This window comes from Neopelma chrysocephalum, unplaced genomic scaffold, assembly GCF_003984885.1.
Source record: "Neopelma chrysocephalum unplaced genomic scaffold, ASM398488v2 Primary Assembly neopelma1_23, whole genome shotgun sequence".
NCBI classification, from domain to species: Eukaryota; Metazoa; Chordata; class Aves; order Passeriformes; family Pipridae; genus Neopelma; species Neopelma chrysocephalum.
In genome coordinates this window covers 35,853,241-35,873,902 of record NW_020897691.1, presented here as the reverse complement: position 1 = coordinate 35,873,902, position 20,662 = coordinate 35,853,241, and the positions used below count along the sequence as shown (strand labels likewise).

Below are 20,662 nucleotides of genomic sequence, written 5' to 3'. Positions count from 1 at the left end.
GGCTCTTCCATCTCTGAGTATCCATCACAGAGGCTTGGTGATGGAAGCATGGGGTAGAAATCATGGTATCTTGCACAGTGAAGTGGGGAAGGAATGGCTGTGCTGCTTGCATCATTTGCCATTACCCAGTGGATCTCCATCTGTCAGCTGTTGCCGGAGGAAGGTTTCAGTCCTCATTCAACTAGAATGAAGGTGACAGTGAGTAATCACAAGTGCAGTTGCACACTCCAATTCTGGCTTGGAGTTGTTGTACTGGCCTTCAAAAGATGGGATGCAGAGTTTCTATTTTCTACTATGAGTTCTAAAAAATACTGCGTGATGATGGCCTGTAAGTGGTTAATTTATTTTCTCAAATTTCACTATTGGACTGATTTATAAAACTAATTTACAGTGTGTAATGCAGCTTTCATTCTTTTAATAGTTCTCTGTAAGAAGAAGGCGGAGTGGGTTATTGGGGTTTTTTTAATTCCTTTTGTCATGGATTAACCCTAGCCAGCAACTCAGCCCCACACAGCCACTTACTGACTCCCCCACGGTGGAACGGGGGAGAGAATGGGAAGGGTAAAAGTGAGAAAACTCGTGGGTTGAGATAAAGACAGTTTAACAGGTGAAGGAAAAAGGCACACGTGTGCAAAGCAAAACAAGAAATTCATTCCTCACCTCCCACAAGTAGGCAAGTGTTCAGCCATCTCCATGCTTAACAGTGACTTGGGAAGACAAACACCATCATTCCAAGAATCCCCTCCTTTCTCCTTCTTCCCCCAACTTTACATGTTGAGCAAGTTGCCCTATAATATGGAATATCCCTGTGGTCAGTTGGGGCCAGCTGTCCCAGCTGTGTCCCCTCCAAACTTCTCGTACACCTCAAGCCTCCTCGCTGGTGGGGTGGGATGAGAAACAGAAAAGGTCTCAATGCTGTGTAAGCACTGCTCAGCAGAAACTAAAACATCCCTGTGTTATCAAAAGTGTTTCCAGCATAAATCCAAAACATAGGCCTGTGCCAGCTCCTATGAATATAATTAACTCTGTCCCAGCCAGAACCAGCACATCTATGCTTTATTTTGTTAGATTCCTCATTAATTTGCAGTTCAAATTTGCAGTGTGTCCTTTTCTTGGAAAAACATTGCTCCTAACAAAGTGAATTTGTATATCATTCAGGGATCAGGATCCCCACAGAACTTCCTGGAACTAGAACAAGTATTTTCTTATTAGTGTTTGGCATTGCTGGCGGAGTACAAAGAGAGAATTTCTCTATTGAACTTGATGACTCCAAAATTCCATTTTGATTAGCTAGCCAGTAGTCAAATTTTAATGGGCCAAATTCTGAAGCACAGCTGCTTCAGAAGTGAAGTCTACCATTTCTTCATAAATGCTTTTCCTTTCATATCCCCTGATGTAAGGCAAAACCTCAATATCTGAGAATTTTACAACAATTATTTTCTAAAAATGATAAACTTAGAAAATTTTCTTTTAGTGACCATACATCCTTAGTTTTCACTTTGAACCCATTCTTTGTTGTTCAACTTCATTTGTTTGATTCATCTATCACTTGCAAACTGATAACACCCTGGCATCCAGTCACAGCCAAGTCTTCATAATGTGAGATGATATATAAACACACTAGTAAAATGATGTTACATCCAAGACCCAATTGTTGTTCAACACAATCCTAAAGATGACCAGAAAGCCAAGGAAGGAGGAAGATTGTTGGTCAATACACTACAGTACCATAAAACACAACAGGCTGGATTTAGCTTGGCAGTAGGTCATCTTTTGGCACATATTTGTAGTCTTAGGGTTGCAGCTGTACAATAAGAGATCCTTATTTGCTTCTTACAGTTACTAATATTATTTTATTCTTGTATCACAGCTGGAGAGTATTAGAAAGTATTTGAGAGCTTACTGAACAAAGCTCCTTGTGTGGGCTCGCTCCAGAAGCAGTAAGTGAAGAACTGAAAGGTAGAAAAGAACTGCCTGAAAAAGTGGTGTGATGAAAGAAGACAATTAAAGGCAATACTGGAGCTTTTAAACCTCTCCCACCCACCAAATGCTGTTTCTTATACTTTCAGTTTCATCTGCTTCTCACAGTCTGTCTATACTACCAAATATGCCTGCCTTCCAAATTTACCCCAGCTTTGGTCTTGCAGCTGCAAGACCCCATAGGGTGTGATTATCTTATTTCCTGTCTGTCGATTATGTTTAAACATATGCTAAACTGTAAAGGTCATTTTTCTAGCATGACTCCGGAGTACACTTAATGATAGTCTTGTTACTGACTGACCTCCTGTACATGACAGAGATTAAACATCTTGGACAAATTTTCATTGCTTGAATCTGTGTCAAATCCTTCTAATGTGTGAAGGACTGATCACTTTTAAACTAGTGGTGTAGCACAAATAAGGTTCAGTCATTTGATGCCAAGATGCCTGACTGATTTTTGCAGTAAAGAAACAGGAATTCATAAACACCATGGGAATAGCAAAAGAAAATGTATCTGTGCAGTTCTTTGTCAATAGCCTAATCTGATTCCTCAGTATGTCCTGCCTGGACAAGGTTAAGTGATGCTGCAGCAGCCAGCAATGCCACAGCCATGTTACCTCACATGATGAAAACACAGTTTCTGTGTCCATGCTTTATCATCAAAAACAACCTCAGCTTTCAAAATAAGAGGTATACTTTTAAAGTATTCATATTGTGGAAATGAAGGTAAAATAGACCATGTTGAAGTATTGGTTTTAGCAAATTGTACTTACTCTACCTCCAGCGTATTTAGACTTGCACATACCTGAAAAATCCTATTAAATCTACAATGGGGCTATTTTCAGGGGTTTTTTTTAATGTTCCACTGGCTATTAACATTTCACAGCATGTTGCAATGCTGGCCTTTTTGATTCTATTGAGCCTTGCTGAATGGGAGTTTTTGTATCATTTAAGAGCAATTCTTTGCACTGCCTGTATTCTATATCTTGTCCTCAGAAAAAGGGATGATGACAGGTGATGTCTCAAAAGATAAGTTATCTTCCACTACATACTCTCTGTCTACAGTAAGTTCTCTAGATGTTGTAGATGAGGTTCACCAGGAAAATTCATCACGGCATATTACCTACTTTATTTATCCATTCCACTTTATACACCTACTAAAAATAGCTGTTCTTAGATGTGTGAGTCTTTTCTTCTCACATGTGTCAGTCCGCAGGATCTAATTCTGTAACTAATTTTACAAAACTGAAGACTCATAACATGAATGGGCTGCATTCATCTACTAACAAAATGTGAAATTGTATCCTCCAGGAATATTTTGATGATTTAAAAATCCTTACAATAGATGTCAATTAAAAGGAAAAAGAAAGAAGGATTCCATGCACCATTTCATGCTTACTTACTCTTTTTCACTGTGTTTCCCTTTTATTGCATTGATGCCTGCTCAGCTGGTGTTACGAAAAAAATTCAGGAGCCGTAAGCTGGGGTGAGATAAGAAAGGGTTTAATTATGCCAAGGCAAGAGATGTTACACGGCGCGCCGGGCTGTGCCCAAGATGTTACATTTATAGCAATATCTGCCCAATCCCAAGTGTGTCCATCCTCTAACTTTTGGCCTGGTCCACCCCCTGGCCCGCCTCTCGGAATTGGGTCTGGGGTGCTTTTTGGGACCCCCTCTTCATCATCTTCGTCATCTTCAGCGTACAGAGAGCAGGGTGACCCAGTTCTTTGACTCTGTCCTGCGGTTTAGGCCAAGATACAAGCATTCTCCAAACAAGACAGGCTTACCTTGACTAAAAGACTAAACATCATCTACTGGATATGGGGGTAGGGTGATATAGGGAGTATGGAATGTATAAACTAAGGGGTGCTACAGGGAGGAGGGAGAAAGGGTTTCTAAAATCTACTTCTATTACCTATAAAACTTATAAGGTAGAAAAATAAGAAAATCATTATGGGCTTAAGGCATCACATTTATCCTCAGATAAGCTTCCTGTCACCAAATTAATATTGCCATTTTGTATGTCTTTTCTCTTCTTTGCTTTTGCACATTTGCTGTGCTTTAACCTGTCAGGCAGCTAAATACCACAGAGCCACTCGCTCGCTCTTCCCCACTCCAGTGGGATGGTGGAGAGAATTGAGTAAAAAAAAGTAAAATTCATGGGCTGAGATAAAGGCAGTTTCATAGGACTGAAAAGGAAAAAAGTAAAATTAAAAAAAAATAGAATTAGTATATGCAGAACAAGTGATGCACAATGAAATTCTTATCACCCACTGACAGATACCCAGCCAGTTCCTGAGCAGCAGCCTCCAGCCAGCTTTCCCCTTAGTTTATATACTAGGCACGATGCCATATGGTATGGAATGTCCCTTTGGCCAGTTTGGGTCACTGTTTCCGCCTGTGTCTCCTCTCAACTTCCTGTGCCCTCCAGCCTACTTGCTGGTGAGGTGGTGTGAGAAGCAGAAAAGGCCTTACTTAGTGTAAACGCTGCCCAGCAACAAGTAAAACATCCCTGTGTTATCAACATTATTCTCATCCTAAATCCAAAACACTGCAGAGTAAAAGTTACTAGGAAGAAAATTAACTCTATCCCAGCTGAAACCAGGACAATGTTCTAGGTTACACTACTACTATGTGAGATATCTCTACTTATCTCCAGGTATTTATTGCATTTTTATTATTAATGACAATGAAATTGGAACCAAGTTCAGCATCAACCGGTGGCTAATTGGTGGTCTTAGTGGTTGTGATAAGAATGAGCAGATAACAGCCAATTTTGAAGGAGAGGGTAATGATTATAAAATTTTGCTCACACCCCGGACTTTTGTTGATATTCTAAGTAGAAAAAGTAGATAACTGAATTTAACAGTTTCTCACCACTAGGATGGTTTTCCTTACATCATGACTGAAGACTGCACTGACAGGAGACCACAGAAAAGCTTGCAAAACCTAAGCTGCTGGTTTAACATTGACCATAAATCTCCCTAAGACAGAAAGAATGGAACAGATTGCGGTTTACTGGGCATAGAAACAAGGACAGAAGGAAAAATAATTCTTTCACCCAATCCTTCCTTTCTGTGCTCAGGGACAGGTTGTAGAATACAAGAAGTGATGAAAAACAGCAGCTGTAAAAATACAGAGCAGCCCAGCCTTTCTTCAGAGGTGATGCTGAGCAGGCCAGCAGTGTTGCAAAAGGAGGTGGGCTTGGCACAATTATGAAGAGTGTACATCTGCAACAGTGACAAGGTCACGCGAATATCACTCAAATATCTATAAATATTTGGGCTGCAGTTGCTGTCAGAAATTAAAGTGGGTGTTTTTCCCAGTGTAATTCTACAAGTAGAAATACATCTTTGTATGTAGGAGAGTATCAGTCCCCACAGGAAAGTTTGTGTTCCAAAATAACAAAGAATACCTTTTTCCTTAGTTTATTTATCATGGAATAGAAGTGTCCACAAAGAGAGCTTTGCATTCCTAAATACATTGTTAGATTTTCACTGGTTCATTTCTCAGTGTAGGCAAACCCTAAAACTTGTACTTGATTAAAAAAAAAAAACCCTTGAGGAAGAACAGGAATAGTATTGATACTGGTATGTTCTGAGGATGGTTCCCTTGTATGCAAAATCCATTGCTGACTTCAGATGAATATGGACCATCACACAAAACACTGCCAGCTATGAAGCACTGTGTTTAGCAATTTAGGAAAGAAATATGATGCAATGGAAAGGAATCCAAAGAAGCAACAGAGATGGTAGACACTTGGTTGTGTGTTTCACAAGCACACAGCTCTCTTAAAATAACATGTAAGGAAGAAAGAAAAGCCAGAAAATTACATATCAGCAGTACTATTTCTAAAAATAATGGTTTTCAAACTTTTCCATGAGGCATTAACAGCTCTTTAAAGGATAATCTTTATTGCTTTGTAATGTACAAAGCAATAAACAGCTGCTGAGATTGATTAATAGCCAAAGCAAAGTTGAGGCATGTAATCAATCTAAAAAGCCATTTATTTTGAGTATACTACAAAGCAATAGAGATTATTGCTGTTGCACAACAAAGCATAACAGAGAAAACACACAGATTCATACATACACACACAGAGCAAAAACAGTTGTTTTCTTTTCAAGGCTCCCAGTGTCATGCTGCCTTTTTCCTGAGCTTTTCTCTTTGACTAAGGCAGGCGACTGGCCTGCAAACAATCTACTGGGAAAAGTAATGCTCTAATAACTTCAGTGATATCTGAGGAGAAATATTAGTTCTGTAGATGGAAATAAAAAATTCCACAGGTATTCATCTTTTCCTTGGTAGCAGTACTGCTATTCATATTACCAAGAAAAACAAAGAAATGGCTCACCAATCAAAAAATTATCTAATTCATGCTAATGCAGAGCTCATTTAGAAATGAAGGATGTTTACTTCTGTGTTTTTTATGAATGGCTACTAAATCACTTCAAAATTTTTCAGAGGAATGGGACAACTGGATCTCTGTTCCAGCTATTTCTGGCAACTACCTCAACCCATTCTTTTTATACCACTTTAATACAGCTCTTAATATATTTTGGTTTTTGACTCCTCCAGTCTTCCTGAAAGGCTGTTTCAGAATCTTACTTCACCAGTGGTTTTAAATCTTTTAAAATATTTGCATTCTGATTTTTCCAGGTCAAATAATGCTCATTTGTTCCTGAATCAACATTGCCTTTTAGCATAAATTGCTCTTTATCTTCTTTAAAGCGATGATATGAAGAGAATCTCTCACCCTTCCCTTTGGCAGAATAAACAAGCTGTGCCACTGTAGCCTTATGCCATGATAGGCTTGTCCCTCAATCAGTCTCACTAACCTTTCTCTGCACTCATCCCAGTCTCAGTCCCTCTCTACTGAATGTGGATGCTCTGGATGACAGTGAGCTACAGAGGAGCTCTCAGCACTGCCTCCTCCAGACACTCACTTGCACTGTCTACTGAAATATGTCACCCGGTAGACTCTAGGATCAAATTTGCCTTTTTCACATCCCTTTAACATTTGAAGCCAGTCATTAACTTGCATAGGCACAACTTGCATATTTCTGTTTCTGAACTGATGACCTTGCAGCTTATGATAGAAATTTGTATTAGTACAGAAGGGCACAAGCTTCCAATTTGCACTATTAAGTTTCACTCCATTTCTATTACTCTAGTTCTCAATGTTATTCAGGTCTTCCTGTATCATATTGCCGTCCCTTTCCTTATTAATGATGTCTCCCGCTTCCGTGTCATCAGCAAATTTCATTAACAAAACTCCATCTTCCTATTTTAAGGTAATGAATAAAAATATGACTGGAGATGTATCCTTGAGGAACTCTTTGTAAAATACCACTCAAAGTCAGGTATCACTATAGTAGGAACCGAATTCTCTGATGTCACATTTGCAGGAAATACAATTCAGCTCAGTGGAAATTAAATTTTAGATCCTAGTGGATATAAACTTTCCAAAGTATTATCTTCAAAAATCAGAACTATTTCATACCTGAATTTACCAAAAATTTAATAACACCTATTTAATAAAATAGGATTTTCATAAATTCATGTACATACCTCTTTAGAGCTATAAAAATTTGGAGCGTTAGATTTGTACTCATGATGTAGTGGTCACTTTGATTATTTCTATGCATTTGACTCCAGTAGTTAAAACAATTGTTTTAAAGTTATTTTTGCCCTAGCAGTCAATTTTACCCTTTAGCCAGTCCTATATTTAATTTCTTTTCACTTTCCTACTATTCCTGCAAATCACATCTTCCCCAGAGAAGATGATCCCAATGCCTGAGATGACATTCTCCTCCTTTTTCCACTTCGTGCAGCCATACCATTCTTCTTTCAGGAAACACTGGGCCTTGATTCACAACCTTCTTAACCCTTACCCACATTTTATTTTTTATTCCAGTTGGAGAGTTCAGCGTCAGCAAAATCAATGAAAATCTTTCGCAGAATCACAGAATGGGTCAGGTTGGAAGGGACCACAGTGGGTCATCTGGTCATACCTCCCTGCTCAAGCAGGGCCATCCTTGAGGACATGGCAAAGGATTGTGTCCAGAGGGTTCTAGAATATCTCCACAATCTCTCCAGGCATTCTGTTCCAGTGCTCAGTCACCCACACAGTAAAGAAGTTCTTCTCCACGTTTAGGTGGAACTTTCTGTGCATCAGTTTCTGCCCATTGCCTCTTGTTCTATTGCTTGGCACCACCAACAAGAGCCTGGTTTCATCCTCTTGACCCCTTCCCTTCAGATATGTACATGGATAAGGTCCCTTCTCAGTCATCTCTTCTTGAGGCTGAACAGGCCTCTCTTGACCTATTCTCACAAGAGAGGTGTTCCAGTCTCTTAATCATCTTTGTAGCCTTCCACTGAACCCACTCCAGGAGCTCCATACCTCTCTTATACTGCAGAGTCCAGAACTGCACACAGTTCTCCAAATGTGGCCTCGCTAGCGCTCGGTAGGGGGGCAGGATCACCTCCCTTGACCAGCTGGTAATGCTCTTTCTAATGCATTCCAGGATTCTGTAGCAATGGATACATGGAAAAAGTCCTGCCAAAGATGGGCTGGTGAATCAGAAGTTTTTAATGTTGTTTGAACTCATGTTAAGATGGCTCTTTGCAGAGTCACTGCTTTTCCCCGATACCTTCTGTTGACCCCTTATCTCTCAGGTAGGAGTGTCCTGGGAAGATGTCCCAAGGTGCTCCCATTGGTCCTTTGTTAACCCCTTCCTTATTGGCTGTAAACTCCTTACCTGATTGTGACCCCCTCACCTGTGATTGGTCCCCTTTGACCCTCCCAAGGGCTATATAAGCCCCCATCCCTCAATAAACTTCCTCTTTCGTCCGTCTCTCCCCTGGTGGTCTGGTGAGTGCTCCATTGTGGGGTCTCAGGGCCATGTGGTGGGGGGAAGGGTGGAAGGGCATACACCTTCAGGTAATGGACTGAAGCAAACCTGAAGGATCTCCCCCTCCAACGCATCTACCGTAAATGGTGCCACCGTGGTGAGGTAGCGGCTGTTTAAGCTCTTCTGTGAAGAAACGAGCAGCTTCAAAACACAGGAGGGGGCGATCCTGCATTCCGATGGTACACCGGTGCCTAAGCGGTCGAGATATTGGCAGACAGCAGTCACCACGACTCAAACCTTCGGGAAAGCAGTCTGTTGGAATATCTCTCAACCTCCCTGACAACGAAGATCAGGTAGGAGCAGGCCCGGGAAATTCCCTTAACTTAACTTAAACAAAAAAACCAAAAACAACAACAACAAAAAAAAAAAAACCAAAAAAAAAAAAGGGGAAATCTCTCTCTAAAGCGGAAAAACAGAATTATAAGTGTTTGAAAGACTTACTGACTTGTAACGGCAAATCTACTAACAAAAAAGCTTTAAAATGCCTTTCAAAAGTTATGGCAAAGAATGATTTTGAGCTCCCGTTTTGTTTAACATCTAAAGATTGGGACTTATTGGGAAGACAGATTTGGATGGCTGCGAATTCTAATGATAAAGCAGCCATCCATGCGAACATTGCCTGGAGCCACGTTTTAGTAATACTGGAAATGCAACAAACCCTGCAAGAAAACAACGCAGCTTCCCTCGTGGGTGCAGGAGAAGGGGGGCGACCGGGGTTGCCGTGGGAAACAGGTAATGCTCTTTCTAATGTATTCCAGGATTCCATTGGCCTTTTTGGCCACAAGAGCACACTGCTGGCTCATGGACAGTTTGTTGTACACCAGGATCCCCAGTTTTTTTCTCTGCAGTACTGCTTTCCAGCAGGTTGGCCCCAAGTCTGTAGTGGTGCACGGTTCAATAATTATCAGTAATTTTTTTTTCCCCTGCAAAAGTGACACTGTATTTGCAAAGTGATTGCCACTGAAGGACATAATATTTTGTCAAAAAATTTAAAGAAAATTTCCACTTACCGCAGCCAAAATGAAGCTCATACCTGTCTCAGCTGTGTCTAACCCTACATTTGTGCTGCTGATCAGTCTGAGATTGAAAGAGATCTTGGTTTTTTTCCAGCAGAGCGTAGATGCCATTTTGTTATCATTTAGCAGAAAATTACCTACTGGAAGCTGGGTTTACTGCATTGGCACAGTACTGCAGAGAGGGGGCTGCAGGGTGAGTAAGCAAAGATGGACAGTTGCTCTGCAGCCTAGAGAGAAGTGCTGTGTAATGCCAATGTAACTGGACCAAAGAAGAAATCTTCTGTAGATTAACCATTGAATACCAAGACTTCATGCTAGCAGAACTTCAGCCATAAGACCACCTTGCTCAAACAAGGCCGGCAACAGGAGCCTACAGAAGAGGAGATACAGACTATGATGTATGTTGGCCTGGGTGTTGGAGGAGAAGGGCAGCTGGGCTCTTCCCTCAACTCTTGCACTGCTGCCACTGTGAAAGCAGCCACCAGGAACTCTGCTCATGAGGCATCCCGAGGCTGTGTAACTGCTGTTGCTGCTGTTTCTGGCCTTGTTTGAACTAGAAAGTTTTACTGGCAGAAGTTCTGCTGGCATGTGCTACTGACATATCTGTTTTGGCAGGATGTGTTCACATTTGGCTGTTTTTTAAAGCTGCAGTGTGTCCTCAGATCATCAGGTTTTTATCAGCAAAAGAAGTCTGGCATTATTGGAAGCTGACCCAGAATACCTCGTGTTGCCTTCTGGTAATTCTTTGCAGCACATTGTGGAACTGCCATTGTATACTGTGAGATACAATGTCCCATCACAAAATCAGTGTAAATATTGGGTCAGATTTAAAAAAAAATTCTTCTATTTTGTGCAATAACCTATTTTTATACGTGTTGTTTCTCCATATTGCAGATTTCTCACTGCCAGAAGTCCAGACTGTATCAAACAGCAGAGCTCTCTAGTTCATTTAGGGCAGATGAAAGGATTCTTTCATATCCAAAGAGGAGCCTAAAACATTGGGCACTGTGGATAAGTGGGACATAGAAACTATGAATGGGAGCTAACTATTTGCAGTAAGTATTTGCTAAAGTACAAGAACAAATTGTAGTTTCGAGACATACTATAAACACTGGATACAAGAAAATTTCAGGGTTGGATGTCAAGTTTGTGTTATCCTCACAGCACATTCACCCTGAGTTAAAGAGCTGCTTAAAGAGGAGACAGTGGGGAAATAGGTGGTGCCACCTTTCTGGAAAGCTGTGCCAATCTGGATGTTTTGGCATTATTTGAAGTGCTCAAACTCCAGTAAGCTACACAAAATCAAGTACTTCCTGCTGCACAGTCTTTTTATGCTGGGTAATGTACTGGAAGTAAGAGATACAATGGGCTTTGCTGATTGTGGTGGAACAGTAAATAAGGTTTATGTCCAATTCAGTCCCATCTTATTTTGAATACCCAAATGAAAGCAGTGCTTCTCTGTGGTGGTCTCTCTAGACAGCATTTTATATCAGTGTTGTTTGTGAGAAAGCCCATGCTTTCCTTCCCATCTATTCTGTTGTCATTAATAGAGTTACAAGGCCAGCTCTGGCAATGGGACAAGGCAGTTCTGGTTGGAAAGGTGTTTGTAAAAACAAAAATGCTGTAACTGGAAAAAAATAACAGACATATCCATCAACCCACAAAATTTAAATTTACCAGTCTCCTGCAAAAAACATTCAGAGTCTAATAGGGTCCCTCCATTTGAATGGAGTTTTATCCGGTTTCCTGAATTCAACACTGAGTCAGTGGCAGTGCTTGGGTTTTACTCCATGACATTTCCAGATATTAGAGACAACTGCATTCCTTAGATAGCTATCATACATGTAGAATATATAGGTGAATAGAAGACACACAGAGCTTAGAGACCATATGTATGTATGGAATCTGCTGGACTTGTGTATAACCACATGTGTAAGGTGAGTTCCAAACAATGAGTTTGACATGTTACGGACATGGAGCACCTGTGGTCTGCAGGCACCCTGTACACATGAAGACACATTGAGAGGCTTGGGGTTGTTCAGCCTGGAGAAGAGAAGGATCCAGGGAGACCTTGGTGCACCTTCCAGTACCTACAGGGGCCAACAAGAACGCTGTAAAGGGCCTTCTTACAAGTACCTGTAGTGATAGGACAAGGGGAAAAGGCTTCAAACTGAAAGAGGACAGGTTTAGATTAGATATTAGGAAGAAATTCTTTACTGTGAGGGTGGTGAGATACTGGAACTGGTTGCCCAGAGAAGTTGTGGATGTCTCACTGCTGGAAGTGCTCAAGGCCAGGTTGGATGGAGCTTTGAGCAAGCTGGTCTAGTGGAAGTATACTGGCCCATGGCAGGAGGATTGAACTAGATGATCTTTAAGGTCCCTCCCAACCCAAATCATTTTATGATCCTACAACTTTTTGAACTTTTGCCAAATACTAATATTTCAGTACTCTTAATATTCCTTTCCATCAGCAGCTGATAGATACAATTTGACAGGAGAATCTGTTAGGAGGAAGACAAGGAATGCTGATGTAGAGACTTTGAGAAAGTAAAAAAGATCACCATGTTAATGCACCAGCTCTATTCCCTTCCTCTATTATCTAGGTGTGTTCAGCAAGCTCCCTAAAGGGTTCTACATCTTAACCGTTTTGACTTTATCCACATCTCTGTCCCCAACAATCTCTTCAAATTTAGCCAGTTCTTGGTATTCTTCACCACAGGCTTCTGTGAATGGTAAGTGTCGTGTCCGACCTCAGTATGCTCCATAATGAATGCAGAGCTATCGTAAGTTCTGCACAGCAAAATGCTCATAAAAGAAACTCTTGGAATCACTAAACTGAAGGTTGTATCTTGTGAGAAAAAAAAAACGGCCTTTCTTCTTCTTCACCCAGTACTTGTTCTTATCTTGACTTTTAGGCTTTACACTGGATTGCAGCCTCCATAATCTTCATATTTTTCTTCCAAATCTATTTGTTCTTGAAAAAAGGCTGTTTCCCCAATATCCATTCCAGCTCTGGCTGTAGAAATTTGAGTCTTAAACTGAGAGGCAGCACCAAAGTCATGTGGAGCTCTGCCTGTCTAGTTGCATCAAAAGGCAGACTAGAAGAAAAGCAGACATTTTGCTAATAAGCCAGGGATTTCCAGTCACTGACAGAGGCAGCAGAAATATCACGAAATCAATGAAAGCACTCATTGATGTAGGGACAATTGCATAGTGGGTGTACAGCTGGTATTTTGCTCATGATGCTTAGTTAGTTGGTACAAGAGGTCCTTGCATGCCATGTGTCAGCACAAACATACCAACAGAGGGGTATTTAACTTGGGAAGCTAGTGTAACTTCACTGGGAAATCTCAGCTTTTTACTGAAGGGACTGAACAGTGAGCATGGAAGGAATCAAGTGCTGGTCCAAGAAAGGGTAAGGTGCAGAGTTTGCAGGATGCAGTGACCAGACCACACTAAGCAATGGAAGCTAGAGATTGATCACAGCTATTTCCAAAATCTAAAATTTCAGTCAAATCTGAATAAGATTTCAAGGAATTAAAAAAAAAAATTACATCTACTATGGAATAAATAAGGTTTGAAGTAACCTCTGGAGATCATCTAGGCCAAGCCCTTTGCTCAAAGCAGCCAACTAGAGCAGGTCACTCATGGACTTTTTCAATCAGATATTTAATACCTCCAAAGATGGAAACTATACAACCTCTAAGAGGAACCTGTTCTAGCGTTTGACCACCCTCATCATAGAAATTTATTTTTATGTTTAAATGCAGTTTCCTGTATTTTAGTTTGTGCCTTTTTCCTCTTGTGTTTTCACTGGACACCACCAAGAAGTCTGTCTCCATCTTCTTTGCACCCTTCTTTCAGATATTTATACACACTGATAAGATCCCACCCAGACCCTTCTCTTCTCCAGGCTGAACAGTCCCAGCTCTCTCGGGCTTTCCTCATATGAAAGATGCTCCAATCCCTTAGTCATTTTAGTGGCCCCTCACTAGACTTACTCCAGTATGTCCTTGTTGTACTGGGGAGCCCGTGACCGGACCCAGCACTGCAGTTGTGGCCTCATCAGTGCTGCACAGAAGAAAAGGACCACTTTCTACATGCTGGCAATGCTTTTCCTGATGCAGCCCAAGAGGCTGTTGGCCACCTCTTCAGCAAGGGCACATTGCTGGCTCATGTTCAACTTAAGTGTCAGCAGGGCTCCCCAGGTCCTTTTCTGCCAAGCTCCTTTCCAGCCAGTTGGCCCCCAGCATGTACTGGTGCATGGGGTTATTCCTCCCTGGGTGCAGGACTTAACATTTCCCTTTGTTGAACTTCTTGAGATCCCTTTTGGCCCAGTTCTCCAGCCTGTCCAGGTCCCTCTGAACGGCAGCACAACCATCTGGCATACCAGTTACTCCACCCAGTTTTGCATCATCAACAAACTTGCTGAGGGTGCATCCTGATGACTGGCCTTCTGCTGCATTTTGTACTGCTGATTTCAACCCTTTGAGCTCTGCAGTTCTGCCAATTTCAGTGCAGCTCTGTATCTACTCTAATGCCCCATATTTATCAGTTTGTCTGTCAGGGTGTAATGGGAGACAGTCAAAAAGCCTTACTTACAGTGTACACCACTCTCCCCTTATCCACCAACTAGTCATCTCATCATATACTCAGCACTCTTTCTAGTGACAGATTTCCCTGCTGCATATAATGGAGATCTTCATAAACTTGTTTTATAAAACCTACTAGGCCACTTAGTATAGGGGTTGTTTCTAACTGCTGTAAAATTAACTGTTCCACCTGCCTTTGTAATGAGCTACAAGTGGTATGAAACACAGAGCTTATTTAACATCACATACCAGATGGTCTATGCAAAGTTGAATATGACGGGAAGATTTTTGCCCAGATTGGGGGTGGGACTGTTGTTTTGTTTTGAAAAAGAGGAAGGAAATACAAGGGCATGGGGACTGCCTTGCCACTTGTGTTGCTCAAGTTGCACTGGAAGCTGTTTTTACAGGTCAGCTATTGGAAGCAGCAAGTGTAATCAATGAACACTCAGCAGGCAAAGTGCTTAACACTGTTAACTAGTTCTGAATTGCACTGAAATATAGGCCTTGTTTGCTTGGATATTCAGGTAAGTTTCATCTCTAGACAGATTTAAGTTAGCAGAACTGGAAATTGAGACTGGATACCAGCACAAAATCCCTTTCATGTTTCTCAAATTAAAAAAAAAAAAATAAAAAAGAGAAGTAATTTGAATGAATACGACATAATTGGATACTTTGTATTTTTTCATTAGTTAGGCAGAAATGCTCAGAGCACATTCCTTTCACCTCAGCAATCTCTTGAGCAAATACTAGCTTGCCTAGACCAAGTCAGTTTACATGTTTTGATGATACTTCCATCCTAAAGCACTGTTATTGCAAATAAGATTTAATTATGTACCTGCAATTAAAATAGGTGCTGAGAGAGTTCATTCAATAAAAAGCACATAAGAGAAAGGATTTAAGTGAGAAAGTTGTAACAATTGAGACAGAGCAGAGAGATCACAAAATAAATATTTGCTATAATTGCCAAAGCTCAGAAAATGAATAAAATTTAACTCTTCAATTTGATGATCTAGAAAATAGAGAGAGGAAAAATAATGTGCATATGAAAAGGATTAAAGAAGAAGCCAAGAAAGAAGGCTGAGTGGGTTTAACTGGGTGGATTTAAAAATTGACTAAAGAATGATGAGATGATAACAGTAAAAAGAGATTCAAACTGGCTTTACTAAGAAACAGATCTAAACACTTTTCTGTGAAACTTCCCTTGCATTATTTTCATAAAAGAAAGGTGCAGAAGAAAGTAACAGAGAAGAAGATAACTGATCTGCAAAATAGCATGCATGCACATGCACACGCACAGATTATTTTCACTTTTAAGGAAGAATATACAAAGAAAAGCAAGTACAGTAATAACAAGATTTTCATTACTTCTGAGGTATTGAACTTGGCTGCAGAAGAAAGAGGACTAGATGTCTAATAATTAGAGATAAAGTAGAAGTTAGCAGAGATAATGGCATGTGTTATGTAAACCAGGTAGAGTTATGCATGGAGATCTTTTTACTGCTATCATAACGCCTGTCAGAATAAAAAAAGAACTGGAAGATGGTATTTTTGTAGAAAAGAGGGGCATAACAAGACTTATAATAATAATAATCAGAAAGACAAATTAAATTTAAAATATCAACAGGGTTCTTGTCTAACAAACCTAAGAAATTAAAAGTTAGGTTAGCAAGCAACTAGTTAAAGGAACTTCATGCCAGTATATATATATATATATATATATATATATGTTTACATATAAGTATATGTACAAGGTGCATTTATTTGGAGAGTGCTTTTAGATATATCTGAAGCACATAATAAAGGAAGAAGCTTGGTCAGATGGGCCTGTATTTGTTGTGTTTTTCTGTTATTCACAAAGAGGTAATAACTACCCTCCTACAGCAATTTTTAGATAAATTTCAAAACGCATTCAGAGATAGCAAACGAAGACTGTCCTTGTCAGTCATGAACAACCCACTTGCCCCAAAAGGCCTGTCTTTGTTGTTGTTACATATCTGGAGATTTTTTGATACGAGTCATGATCACATCACCCACCGCGATAACAGGAGGCATGCAAGGAAGCTGTTGAGCGAGCATCTGGTGCACCAGGACACTGAGATCCTGAAACCTGGAGGTGGATGCATTTCTGGTGGGACCTTGCCAGGAGGCAGCTTGGGGGAGTCACTGCAAGTGACCCCTTTGTGCCACTCCAATTAAGCTATCAGGCCTGTGGGACCCATTTATGCAAAGCTCTGCTACAGACAGTGTGAAAATGTCCACCTTTTGGCCTTCCAGAGAACAGGAGGTGAGCGGGAGATGCGACAGTGCTTCTGCCCTGGCAGGGAGCTGCTGAAGGGAGCAATCCAACCCTCAGTGCCGGACCAGAATGACCCAAGGATGGGATGAGGGTTTGTGGCTGCTGCTACACTGTGACTGCGACTCCTGGTTTTTACTGTGGAAAACTTTCAATGTCTCCCTTTCCAATGCGTGAATCGGCTCAGAGAGAAGATTATCACAATGATGCTGACACCTCAAGAGTCAGAAACAGTTAACAATTTGCACAGAGAGTTACAGAGAATGAGAAAGGGGTTGCGAAACAGTCTTGCCTTGTCAGTCCTCATAATTTCAAAGGAGGGACCCTGAACTAAGGACCGTCTGGGCTTTTATCGAATAGTCTGGGGTCTTTCTGTGTGGGGTCTTTCTGTGTTGGCTCCTTCTGTGTCACCTATCTGTCTATTGTGTCGTGCTGCGTCTCTTGTCACCTGGTTGGCCACAGATCCCTTATAATGCAAGGGATTGGTGCCATTTCACAGCCTCTTGGGTCCAGCAGTGGGAGATTGAGACCACCACAGACCACCAACTCAAGAAACCCACTGACTCAAAAGAAGAGAAAGATTGAGCATGTGGAGTAATTAGCATGAGAAGCAAGAGAATAATTTAACCAATAGAAGGTAGAATATGAATCAATAAGAGAACTAGCCAATGAACTGCAATGTCTTTGTTTGCTAAAGTGCGTGTAGAGTGTAATTGGAATGGGCTATCCAGGGAGGTGGTGGAGTCACTGTACCTGGAGGTGTTTCACGAAAGACTGGACGTGGCACTTAATGCCATGGTCTAGTTGACATGGTGGTGTTCAGTCATAGGTTGGACTTGATGATCTCAGAGGTCTTTTCCAACCTAATTGACTCTATGACTCTTTCTCAGACAACTGCAAGAGAAGCGTAGGGAACAGAACAAAGGTCTCTATGTAACCTTTGTTGATCTCACCAAGGCTTTTGATACTGTGAGCAGAAAAGGTCTATGGCAGATTTTGGAACGTTTAGGATGTCCCCCCAAGTTCCTTAAAATGATCATCTTACTTCATGAGGATCAGCGCGGCCAAGTCAGATATGGCAATGCACTTTCTGAGCCCTTTCTAATTACCAATGATGTGAAACAAGGCTGCATTCTTGCACCAACCCTATTCACAATCTTTTTCAGCATGATGCTCCAAAGGGCCATGGCAGACCTCGATGATCAGGACAGTATCTACATTCGATATCGTACCGATGGAAGCCTATTCAACCTAAGGCGACTGAAGGCCCATACTAAGACCTTAAATCTTCTTGTCCGGGAGCTGCTTTATGCTGATGGCGCCGCCCTTGTCGCCCACACAGAAGCAGCTCTGCAGCATTTAACATCCTGCTTTGCAGAGGCTGCTGAGCTCTTTGGGCTGGAAGTCAGCTTAAAGAAGACAGAAGTTCTCCATCAACCCACACCACAGGAAGTCTTTCGTCATACCCATATTACCATTGGCGAATCAGAGCTCAAATCACTCCAGCAGTTCAATTACCTAGGTAGCATCATCTCCTTGGACAGTAAGATTGACGGAGAGATAGACAACAGGTTAGCAAGGGCATATAGTGTTTTTGGAAAACTCCATAAAAGAGTTTGGTGAAATAAACACCTGAAGAAAAGTACCAAGATCAGTGTTTACAGAGCCATTGTGCTGTCTACTCTTTTATATGGATCCGAATCATGGGTCATCTACCGTCACCACCTGCGTCTCCTAGAACGCTTCCATCAACGCTGCCTCCGTACAATCCTAAACATCCACTGGTCAGATTATGTGACCAATACGTCTGTTCTAGAACAAGCAGCAGTCACAAGTATTGAGGCCATGTTGCTGAGAACACAGCTGCGTTGGGCAGGGCACGTCTCTAGGATGAAAGATCACCGCCTCCCTAAGATCCTGCTTTATGGTGAACTTGCCACCGGCTGCCACAAGAGAGGAGCCCTGAAGAGATACAAGGACTCCCTGAAACAACACCTCAGCCTTGGCCATATTGATCAACATAACTGGTCTATTCTGGCCTCCAGTCGGGAGGTCTGGAGACACATTATCTTTAACGCTGCTGATGCTTTTGAGAAAGCACGCAGGATCACTCTTGAGGAGAAAAGACAACGCAGAAGAATCGTGTCTTGCAGAATATTCCACCTAAGGAGTCCTTCTGCTGTGCCTTTTGCAATCGGACCTGCCTATCTCATATTGGCCTTTTTAGCCGCCAGCGTGCTTGTAACAAATGTGGGTAGAGCCCTTCCCAAATCTTCGTTCACGAAGCCGAGCCATGATTCTATGATTCTGTACATTTTCGAGAATTGGAGTGCTTGATTTGGGGAAAACTTCCACCTTGCACTCTGTGCAGAATAAACAATGTCTCCTTTCTGAACTGGGCCCCGTGTCTGTGTTTAGAGAGTCCTAAACTGGCAACAGGTCATACCAAGTAACTTCTGCCAACTGAACCCTGGGCTTTTTCCAGCCGCTATCGCTAAACGTGAGGCAGGACTGGCCGGGAAGAAGCGCCCTCCACCAGAAAACCACCGCCCTACGGGCCAACGCTGCGGCACAACCCGTCCCAGACCCCGCGGCTGGAATGCAGGGACGTCGCTGGGATGCGGGGACTCCGCTCCGCTCAGGCAGCGGCTGCGCCGCGCAGGCGCCCGCAGGCGCTCGCGCGTGCGCCTCGGGGTGCCCGGTCCCCCCCGGCGGCGGCGGAGGGAGCGCGGGGGCACCGGCGGCACGGGCGCCGCGGCATCCGCCGGCAGAGGGTAGTGAGGGGTCCGCCCGGCCCCGGCCCCGGCCTCGGCCTGCTCCTGGGTCGGCCCCGCTGCGGCCTCGGCCCCGTCCCGGCGGCGCCATGGTGTGTACTGTTGCTATGGGAACGGCGGGGCGGGAGGATGAGCGGGACCGGGGCCCCGCGGAGGCGGTGGCGGTGGCTGTGCCCGGGGATGCCGCTTCGCCGGGCTGTGGCGGACGGCCGGACTGTGCGGCGAGTTAGCCCTGAGATTAGTTCGGTTGGTTAGACATGGTGCTAATAGCACCGAGATTGTGGGTTCGATCCCCATAGGGGCCATTCGATCCCGTATGGGACATTCAGTTAAGAGCTGGACTCGATGATCCTTGTGGGTCCCTTCCAACATATATGAAAGTTGGGCGGGAGGCTTTGGAAAAGCGGACGGAGAGGGAGAACCCCTGTGCCGTTTCCCGGCAGCTGGCAGTGCCCCGTTCCCAGGAGAGGCTTGTTTGCCGGGTTTGGGCTGGGTCCGCTTTTACTCCACAGGTGCTGCTTATTTGGGGAGTTCCTCTTGGAGATGTTATCTCACGGCTATACTGGAAACCTCGCTCTGTTAAGGGTTGCAGACTTCATTCTGATTAACTTTGTTCTCGTTTCTTTCTGATAGTGATTTCTCTGCTTCAAAATTTCACCAAGCTGAAAGTGTATCAGTTGTGATTGGTAAGTTGCTGGTGTTTAAATTGCTGGTGCTTAAAATCATGTCTAGTAATAGCTATTATTTGCATATTCTTACTAAACCTAAATGTTTGTGTGCTAACTATTCTGGAGATTTACTACAACTTGAGTACGGGGCTTCTCCTCAGTGTGCTTTGTGTTTGCAAGGATACCCACTCTTCACCCTAGCAATAAAATGACACCAGTTTTGGGCTGGGAGAGAGGATGGTGGAGCCAGTATGGCATCTGATGTAGTCAGCTGTGCTTCTCTCATCTTGATTGACTTAAGTGCTGTGAGGGTACAGACATCGCTAGGACTAATCTAGGGTTCTCTGATCCTACACCATTATCTGCTGCTTTCAGATCTTCCTGTACAGCAAAGACCAGACCTCTGGAGTAAACAACTGGGGAAA

General features: G+C 42.5%; 1 protein-coding gene across 11 annotated transcripts in view; it reads left to right on the top strand.

Annotated features, from left to right (window-relative positions):
* Nucleotides 1-19,604: 19,604 nt before the first annotated feature.
* Nucleotides 19,605-20,662, top strand: part of ARMC2 (armadillo repeat containing 2) — a 79,510-nt gene continuing 78,452 nt past the window's right edge. For 8 of the 11 annotated variants that reach the window (XM_027693555.1, XM_027693577.1, XM_027693530.1 and 5 more), the window contains exons 1-2: nucleotides 19,693-19,815; nucleotides 20,203-20,255. The gene's annotated coding sequence lies outside the window, so the exon portion shown is untranslated. Of the gene's footprint in view, nucleotides 19,662-19,692; nucleotides 19,816-20,202; nucleotides 20,256-20,662 lie in introns of those variants that run through there. The other 3 variants (XM_027693572.1, XM_027693521.1, XM_027693585.1) reach the window with 3 other exon arrangements.